The following is a 9,533-nucleotide window of genomic DNA, read 5'->3' on the forward strand; positions in this document are numbered from 1 at the left end:
TGCTAATGAAAAAAAACCCATTATTTCATATAAGTAGCTTTCTCAAAAATTGAAACTTCTCCATTAAGTGCTAAAGATTTCATATGGCACCGGGTTTTTAAAGGTTTTTAAAAGAACACCTAAAAGCACCAGTGAACAGTTTATTCTGACTGTGTGTTCAGAATTAGAATAAAGCTTTTGACAGTATCATCAATGCACTGACATTATTAAAGGTCCTTAACCTTATTATGGAACAGTTGAACAATACTTGTTTGTTCATCCTAGAATCACATAAGAAAGATCTTTGGGTTTCAAGGTTTTCAGTTGCTTTTTTCTTTTCTTCTTCTTCTTTTTTTAAAACCAAAAGTGATGTTGGCAATGACGATGAGTAGAGTGACAAAAGCAGATAGTACCTGTGAAGATAAGTTCTTATGTTATCGTTAATAGTGATAACAATCTTTAAACATGGGCAATTTTTTTCATATACGTATTTTTTTAAAAAGCAAAGTTCTTGCATAAAAGTGCTTTTTTCCCTTTGGAACTAACTTATTGAGAGGTTGTAGAATAACCTGTTATATGAACTTTATGGTAGATATTTCAGTAGTGTTTCACATTGCATCAGGTGAGGAATATACGTTTTTTAAAAATTTAATTAAAAAATTTATTTGACAGAGATAGAGCAAAAGCAGGTGGAGCTGCAGGCATAGGGAGAGGGAGAAGTAGGCTCCCCACTGAGGAAGGAGCCTGATATGGGGCTCGATGCCAGGACCCTGGGATCATGACCTGAGCCAAAGGCAGCTGCTTGACCACCTGAGCCACCCAGGCACCCGAAGGAATATGCGGGTTTAATCAGGGCATTGCTAGGTTTAATATGCTCTCACATACAATGTGACTGGGGTGCACAGCTATTACGTTTTTGAGAATGTAACATTCTAACCTACCTCTCCACTTTACTTTTTAGTTTCTTAAATATTTGGACAAGTACAAAGAAGACAAAAGTGAGGCAGTTGTGCCATCCAAGTATCTCCAGTCGAACTTTTTAATAAAAAAGAAAAAGTGCTACAGTGATATGATTAGAAAGTTACAGTAGGGCTCTTGGTGTATTGGTAACGTATAGTATTGGTAATGTTTGACAATGTGTGATTCACAGGAATTCATTTTATTATTATGCTGCAAAATGTAAATTTTTCATATGTAGTATGCATCCAGTGTTACATGGAGGCCAATCTTTAACTCTCCCTCAAATAAATGATTAAGAAATGGGGTGCCTGGGTGACTTAGCTGGTTAAGCATCTGTGTGTTGATTTCTGCTCAGGTTATGATGGTAAGATTGAGCCCATGTCAGGCTCCGTGCTGGGCATGAAGTCTGCTTCAGAATCTCTCTCTCCCTCTTCCTCTACCCTTCTGCCCCACATCTCCTGTCCATGCACTCTTTCTAAAACAACAACAACAACAACAATAATAATAAAATAAAAATAAATGAACAACAAAAAACTGACTGAAATGAAAAGTAAAAACTTCTATCCCTGGGTACTCTCTTTAAAGGAAACTACTATTTTGCCAATTTCTAGTATATTTTTCTTGAAAATGTTCTAAGCATTTAAAATATATATTATAAATATTCCTTTTATTGGACTGTAAAAACAGCACAAGGCTGCCAGGGAGTCAGGTTCTGGAACTAGAAAATCTGGGCTGGAATCTTGTCTCCTCCAATGACGTTGTGGGACTTTGAATAAGTTATTTAGTCTTTCTATGGCTTCAGTACTTTCATCTGTCAAATGGAGCTAATAAGCCTTAGAGGGTTACTTTTAGGATTGAATGTGTTATGGTAAACATACTTCTGGCATATTGCATTCAGGAAATATGAACTACAATTACTGCTTATGCCAAACAGATTGTTTTTCAGTTTCATTGAGGTATAAGTGACAAATAAAATTCTAAGATATTTAAGTGTATAAAACAAAGTTGATATATGTATACATTGTGAAAGAATTAGTTAACACATCCATCATATCACATAATTACCTTTTCTTGGTGAGAACGTTTAAGTTCTACTCTTTTAGCAAATTTCAGTTGTACAATACAGTGTCACCAGCCTATGGTTATCATGTCATACATTAGATCCTTAGTCCTTATTTATCTTATAACTTAAAGTTTGTACCCCTTTATCAACCTGTACTTATTTGTCTTACCCTGAAGCCCCTGGCAACCACTTTTTTACTGTTTTTTGTTTGATTGTTTGTTTTAGATTTCATACATAAGTAATGCCATGCAGCATTTGTTTTCCCTGTAGGGCTTATTTCACACAGCAGTATGCTCTCCAGTTTCATCCATGTTGTTGCAAATGAAAAGATTTCCTCCTTTTTAAAGGTTGAATAGTATTCCATTATATATGTATATACCACGTTTTCTTTTTTAAAAAATTTTTAATTTTTTTATTAACATATAATGTATTATTAGCCCCAGGGGTACAGGTCTGTGAATCACCAGGTTTACACTTTACAGCACTCACCATAGCACATACCTTTCCCAGTGTCCATAACCCACCCCCCTCTCCTTCCCCCCTCCCCCCAGCAACCCTCAGTTTGTTTTGTGAGATTAAGAGTCTCTTATGGTTTGTCTCCCTCCCAATCCCATCTTGTTTAATTTACTCCTTTCCTACCCCCCAAGCTCCCCACCTTGCCTCTCAACTTCTTCATATCAGGGAGATCATATGATAATTGTCGTTCTCTGATTGACTTATTTCGCTCAGCATAATACCCTCTAGTTCCATTCACATCATCGCAAATGGCAAGATTTCATTTCTTTTGATGGCTGCATAGTATTCCATTGTGTGTGTGTGTGTGTGTGTGTGTGTATATATATATATATATATATATACCAATCTTCTTTACCCATTCATCTGTTGATGGACATCTAGGTTCTTTCCATAGTTTGGCTATTGTGGACATTGCTACTATAAACATTCGGGTGCACGTGCCCCTTTGGATCACTACGTTTGTATCTTTAGGGTTAATACCCAGTAGTGCGATTGCTGGGTCATAGGGTAGCTCTGTTTTCAACTTCTTGAGGAACCTCCATGCTGTTTTCCAGAGTGGTTGCACCAGCTTGCATTCCCACCAACAGTAGGGGGGTTCCCCTTTCTCTGCATCCTCACCAGCATCTGTCATTCCCTGACTTGTTAATTTTAGCCATTCTGACTGGTGTGAGGTGGTATCTCATTGTGGTTTTGATTTGTATTTCCCTGATGACGAGTGATGTGGAGCATTTTTTCATATGTCTGTTGTCCATCTGGATGTCTTCTTTGCAGAAATGTCTGTTCATGTCCTCTGCCCATTTCTTTTTTTCTTTTTTTTAAGATTTTATTTATTTATTTGACAGACAGAGATCACAAGTAGGCAGAGAGGCAGGCAGAGAGAGAGAGGAGGAAGCAGGCTCTCCATGGAGCAGACAGCCCAATGTGGAGCTCAATCCCAGGACACTGGGATCATGACCTGAGCTGAAGGCAGAGGCTTTAACCCACTGAGCCACCCAGGCAGCCCCCTCTGCCCATTTCTTGATTGGATTATTTGTTCTTTATAGATTTTGGATACTAGCCCTTTATCTGATTTGTTGTTTGCAAATATTTTCTCCCATTCTGTCAGTTGTCTTTTGGTTTTGTTGACTGTTTCCTTTGCTGTGCAAAAGCTTTTGATCTTGATGAAATCCCAATAGTTCATTTTTGCCCTTGCTTCCCTTGCCTTTGGTGATGTTTTTAGGAAGAAGTTGCTGTGGCTGAGATCGAAGAGGTTGCTGTCTGTGTTCTCCTCAAGGATTTTGATGAATTCTTGTCTCACATTGAAGTCTTTCATCCATTTTGAGTCTATTTTTGTGTGTGATGTAAGGAAATGGTCCAGTTTCATTTTTCTGCATGTGGCTGTCCAGTTTTCCCAGCACCATTTGTTGAAGAGACTGTCTTTTCCATTGGACATTCTTTCCTGCTTTGTTGAAGATTAGTTGACCATAGAGTTGAGGGTCTATTTCTGGGCTCTCTCTTCTGTTCCATTGATCTATGTGTCTGTTTTTGTACTATACTGTCTTCATAATGACAACTGTGTAATAGAGCTTGAAGTCTGGAATTGTGATGCCACCAACTTTGGCTTTCTTTTTCAGTATTCCTCTGGCTATTCGAGGTCTTTTCTGGTTCCATATAAATTTAAGGATTATTTATTCCAGTTCTTTGGAAAAAAAAGGGATGGTATTTTGATAGCAATTGCATTAAATGTGTAGATTCCTTTAGGTAGCATAGACATTTTCATAATATTTGTTCTTCCAATCCATGAGCATGGAACACCTTTCCATTTCTTTGTGTCTTCCTCAATTTCTTTCACGAGTACTTTATAGTTTTCTGAGTACAGATTCTTTGCCTCTTTGGTTAGGTTTATTCCTAGGTATCTTATGGTTTTGGGTGCAATTGTAAATGGGATCAACTCCTTAATTTCTCTTTCTTCTGTCTTGTTGTTGGTTTATGGAAATGCAACTGATTTCTGTGCATTGATTTTATATCCTGAATTCCTGTACTCGATTTATATTACTGAATTCCTGTACAAGTTCTAGCAGTTTTGGAGTGGAGTCTTTTGGATTTTCACATAAAATATCATATCATCTGCAAAGAGTGAGAGTTTGACTTCTTCTTTGGTGGTTTGGATGCCTTTAATTTCTTTTTGTTGTCTGATTGCTGAGGGTAGGACTTCTAGTACTATGTTGAATAGCAGTGGTCATAGTGAACATCCCTGCCATGTTCCTGATCTTAGTAGAAAAGCTCTCCATTTTTCTCCATTGAGAATGATACTCACTGTGGGTTTTTCATAGATGGCTTTGATGACATTGAGGAATGTGCCCTCTATCCCTACACTTTGAAGAGTTTTGATCAAGAAAGAATGCTGTACTTTGTCAAATGCTTTTTCAGCATCTATTGAGAGTATCATATGGTTCTTGTTCTTTCTTTTATTAATGTATTGTATCACATTGATTGATTTGTGGATGTTGAACCAACCTTGCAGCCCAGGAATAAATCCCATTTGGTCGTATACCACATTTTCTTGATCCATTCATCTGTTAATAGGCACTTAGGTTATTTCCGTATCTTTCCATATCTTGGATATTGTGAATTATGATGCAATGACCATGAAAGTACAGTTATCTCTTTGAGAAAATAGATTTGTGTGCTTTGGATATATACCCAGAAGTGGGGTTGCTGTATCACATGGTAGTCCTATTTTTCATTTCTTGAGGAAACACCATACTGTATTCCATAGTGACTGTACCAATTTGCATTCCCACCAACAAAGCACAAAGTCTCCATTTTCTCCACATCCACACCAGCATTTGTTATCTGTCTTTTTTGATAAGACATCCTAACAAGCATGAGGTCATACCTCATTGTGGTTTTGATTTGCATTTCTCTGATAATTAGTGACAGTGAACATTTTTTTGATGTACCTGTCAATCATTTGTATGTCCTCTTTCGAAAAATTTTGAGTTGATTTTGTGTGTGGTATAGGATAGGAGCCCAGTTTCATTTTATTATAGGTGGGCATCCAGTTTTCCCAACAGTATTTGGTGAAGAGCTTGTCCTTCCCTACTGTTTATTTTTGGCTCCTTTGTTGAAAATGAACTGACCATATAAGCATAGGTTCATTTCTGTGCTCTATACTATTCCATTGATCTGTGTGCCTGTATGCCAGTACCATACTTTTTTTTTTTAAGATACTAGGACTTGTGTAAATTTCTTTCTTTGACAATTTACTTAATAATATAAAAGTATGAACTTGATGGAAGAATTTTTGCAAAAATTAATGATAATATCTAATGCACGAAATTTCTCATTTCTTTTTTTAAAGGTTTAAAATGTATTTTAATAAGTAGACAATGCATTACCACTCCATTTCTCAGAAAAACTCCAAAGATATCAGGGACAAATCAAACATGGTACACCAGTAAAAAATAATGCACAGCATAACTACCTAAGATAGGCAAGGCTAGGAGTGACTGTCTGACCTTCAGCACATAGTAAGCTTGTTTCCAAGATTGGACTAGGCCTATCAAGAAAATATGTGAACAGCAACATCACAGACACAAAAGGGCCATTCCTGGGTTGTCCTTACCAAGAAAAAAGATGGAGGAAACCTAACACAAGATTTTTTAAAGATACACTAAAATGAAAATCTCTAAGAGAAAATGTCTTCCTTAGGACATGAAGGGGTGATGTATGGGATATAATAGAACTATATGTTTGTTTTCTGTGATCTCTCTGGACATTTGCCTGAATTCCCACCTGCAAGTGAATGGGACAATAGGACTAAGGTCCTTGGGATGGGATTTTTTTTTTTTTTTGTGGTGTATGTGGCAGTGTCCCTGGGTTTGGAGAGTATAAGAATGAGAAAGCAAATACAACAGGATGAGTAAAGAATGGAATGATCAAGATTAATGAGCTCTAACTGGATCCATTTTGCTATAGTTCCTACCCACCCACATCCCCAGGCCCTCAATAATCAAGGGAGACTTCAGGAATGCACCTTACAGAATCAACTTATTAAATGATATACCACACAGAACTGATTTGTTAAATATCGCCCCTCCCTTACCCTCAGCTTCCAGCAAACTCCCTCGGAGTAATCCAGGCAAGGAAGACCCAACTATTGGGAGAAACCCCTTGCACTTTCCCAAGGCAGAATTCAGGCTAGGCTAGGGACTTCTTTTAAGGGTTTATGGGAAACTAGACATTGAGATTTTTGTTAGTATCAGAGATGTTCTTTTGGAGCAAATTCAGCTCCAGGAGCTGCATGGTTGAACGCAGGGTGGGGGTGAGGCGGGGTTCCACTAATTGCCCCAATTTCTTTCATTGTAGCAGCTTGGCCAAAGCGTTCAGTTGTTGGTGGGGTCAATCGCAAGGTTCCATCTGGCATAATGGTGACAGGTCCTCGAGGAGCTGTGCCAGCTGGCACTGGAGCAGGGGCACGGTGACTCTGTTGTTGATGCCCACAGCACCTTCCATTGCCACCTGGCCCGTCTGTATCCCCTGTTCTCTTGCATCAGGGCACGTTCCCTTGAATCCTTCCCGCTGTAGCTGCCACATTTCTTGCTGTTGCTGCCACATCTCCTCCTCACAGCGCCTGCGCTCCTCCTCCCGTCTGAGCTCCAGTTGCCTCCGTTTTTGCCTTCCTTGGTTGTGCAGCGCTTCCATCCTCCAAAGTTCTTGATGCTACATCAAATCCTGTCTCATTAGCATGAGCTGGTGTCACAGTCTCCATCTCCAGCTTCTCACAAGTTCCTTGATGCTGCGGTCCACTTGGTCCTGCTGCTGCTTCTCCGTCTCGGTGAGTGCCTTCCAGCACGTGGCACACTCATACTCAGAGGAGCCAGGCTGTGCAGATTTGGGTGGCTGCTCTCACTCCGTGTGAAATGGCTGGTTCTTTATCACCAGCTTCTTGGGAAGTCCGTCTTCATCTTCCAGCTGGTCCATGGGCTCCACAGTCACAGGCTGAGTAAATACGGTCAGCTGTAAGGAGGATCCTTTGCTGCACCTGTCCAGAGCTTTCCGAGCCGCTGGCTTCCCTGAGAATTCAAGTTCCTTCCCCTGGGGGCCTTTCTCAATCATCCACAGTGATGACAGCCCTTTCCACCTGGCCAAACATGGAAAAGGCTTCCTCCAGCAGTTCGTTGGAAACACACCAAGGAAGGTTTCAGACCGTACTGGGTGCGCTGCAGCAGGCAGAGCACACACTCAGCCGCTTTCCACAGAGCGGCACGTTGTCCAGCTCTCCTTCGCGATCTCCCCTAGCGTTCCTGTTTGCCAGCGGATAGAGCCAAAACCCTTCTTATGAATGAAGACTCCGCCTGCCATCCCATATTTCTCAAAGAGTTTCCTCATCTCATCCTCAGTGAGGTCAGGAGGAAGACTGCTCACAAAGAGCTGGTTGTGTTGGGTGAAGGTCTTCTCTCCTGGTTTCCTAAAATTCTTCAGGTTAATAGTCAAGCATTCATTTTGGCGGCTGGCTCGTTCATTTGAGGGTACTGATGGTGGTGGTGCCTGCTGCTGTCGCTGCTGGTGGTGACGCTGATGATGCTTCCTTGGAGTATGGTTTTGGTTCTCTGAGTTAAAGGTTTTGTTGCATTTTTGCACTCCTCTACTGACTGTTCTCTCTGCAGAGTAACAGCAATGCTACATGACCTCTACCATCTTAAGCTGAATTTTCTCATTTCCATGTTTACTAAAAACAGATCATGTGGTTTGTAACCAGAATGTAATTTTTAAAATTTTAATTCCAGTGTAGTTGACACACAGGTGTACAATATAGTGATTCAGTAATTCCATATATTACACAGTGCTCATCAAGATGAGTGTACTCTTAATCTCCATCACCTACTTGACTCATCTCCCCACCCACCTCCTCTCTGGTAACCATCTGTTTGTTCTTTACAGTTAAAAGTCTGTTTTTTTGGTTCGTCTCTTTTTGGTTGCTGTTCATTTGTTTTGTTTAATTCCGCTTATGAGTGAACTCAAATGGTATTTGTCTTTCTCTGACTGGCTTATTTCACTTAACATTATGCTCCCTAGCTTCATCCATATTGTTGCAAATGGCAAGACTTCATTCTTTTTTATGGCTGAAGACTATTTCATCATCTATATGTATATTTCTATATACCATATCTTTTTAAAAAAGATTTTATTTATTTGTTAGAGAGAGAGAGAGATAAGAGAGAAGGAGCACAACCCAGAGGAGAGGGAGAGGGAGAAGCAGGCTTCCTGTTGAGCATGGAGCCTGATGTGGAGCTTGATCCCAGGATCCTAGGATCATGATCTGAGTCAAAGGCAGACACTTAGCCGACTGAGCCACTCAGGTGTCCTGAGTTTTTGTATTCTTTGTGTAAATACCCAGTAGTGCAGTTATTGGGCGGGGGGGTGTTGGGGTTTGAGTTGTATCAGGTTTTGTTTTTTTTTCAAACAATTTTATTTATTTACTTGAGTGAGAGTGAGAGAGAGCACAAGTGGGGAGGGAGGGACAGGGGGAAAGGGAGAAGCAGACTTCCTGTTGAGTAGGGAACCCACCTCCGGGCTCAATCCCAGGATCCTGGGATCACAACCTAAGCAGAAGGCAGACTCTTAATGACTGAACCACCCAGGCACCCCTATCAGTTCTTTATATGTTTTGGATGCTAATGCTTTATTGGATATATCATTTGCAAATATGTTCTCCCATTCAGTAGGTTGTCTTTTAATTTTGTTGGTTGTTCCCCTTGCTATGCCGAAGTTTTTTATTTTGATGTAGTCCCAGTAGTTTATTTTTACTTTTGTTTGTTTCCTTTGCCTATCTAGAAGACATATCTAGAAAAATGTTTTTATGGCCAGTGTCAGAGAAATTACTGCCTGTGCTCTTTTCTAGGATTTTTCTGGTTCTTAATCCATTTTTAGCTTATTTTTGTCTATGGTGTAAGAAAGTGGTCCAGTTTATTCTGTGGCACATATCTATGCAGTTTTCCCAACATCATTTGTTGAAGAGACTATCTTTTTC

The 9,533-nt window shown here is 39.9% G+C and overlaps 1 pseudogene; it reads right to left on the reverse strand.

Annotated features, from left to right (window-relative positions):
• Positions 1–6,761: 6,761 nt before the first annotated feature.
• LOC116873037 lies at positions 6,762–7,906 on the reverse strand (annotated as a pseudogene).
• Positions 7,907–9,533: the final 1,627 nt, after the last annotated feature.

The sequence above is a fragment of the Lontra canadensis genome, unplaced genomic scaffold, assembly GCF_010015895.1.
Source record: "Lontra canadensis isolate GAN:19392208 unplaced genomic scaffold, GSC_riverotter_1.0 scaffold2, whole genome shotgun sequence".
In the NCBI taxonomy this organism is placed as follows: Eukaryota; Metazoa; Chordata; class Mammalia; order Carnivora; family Mustelidae; genus Lontra; species Lontra canadensis.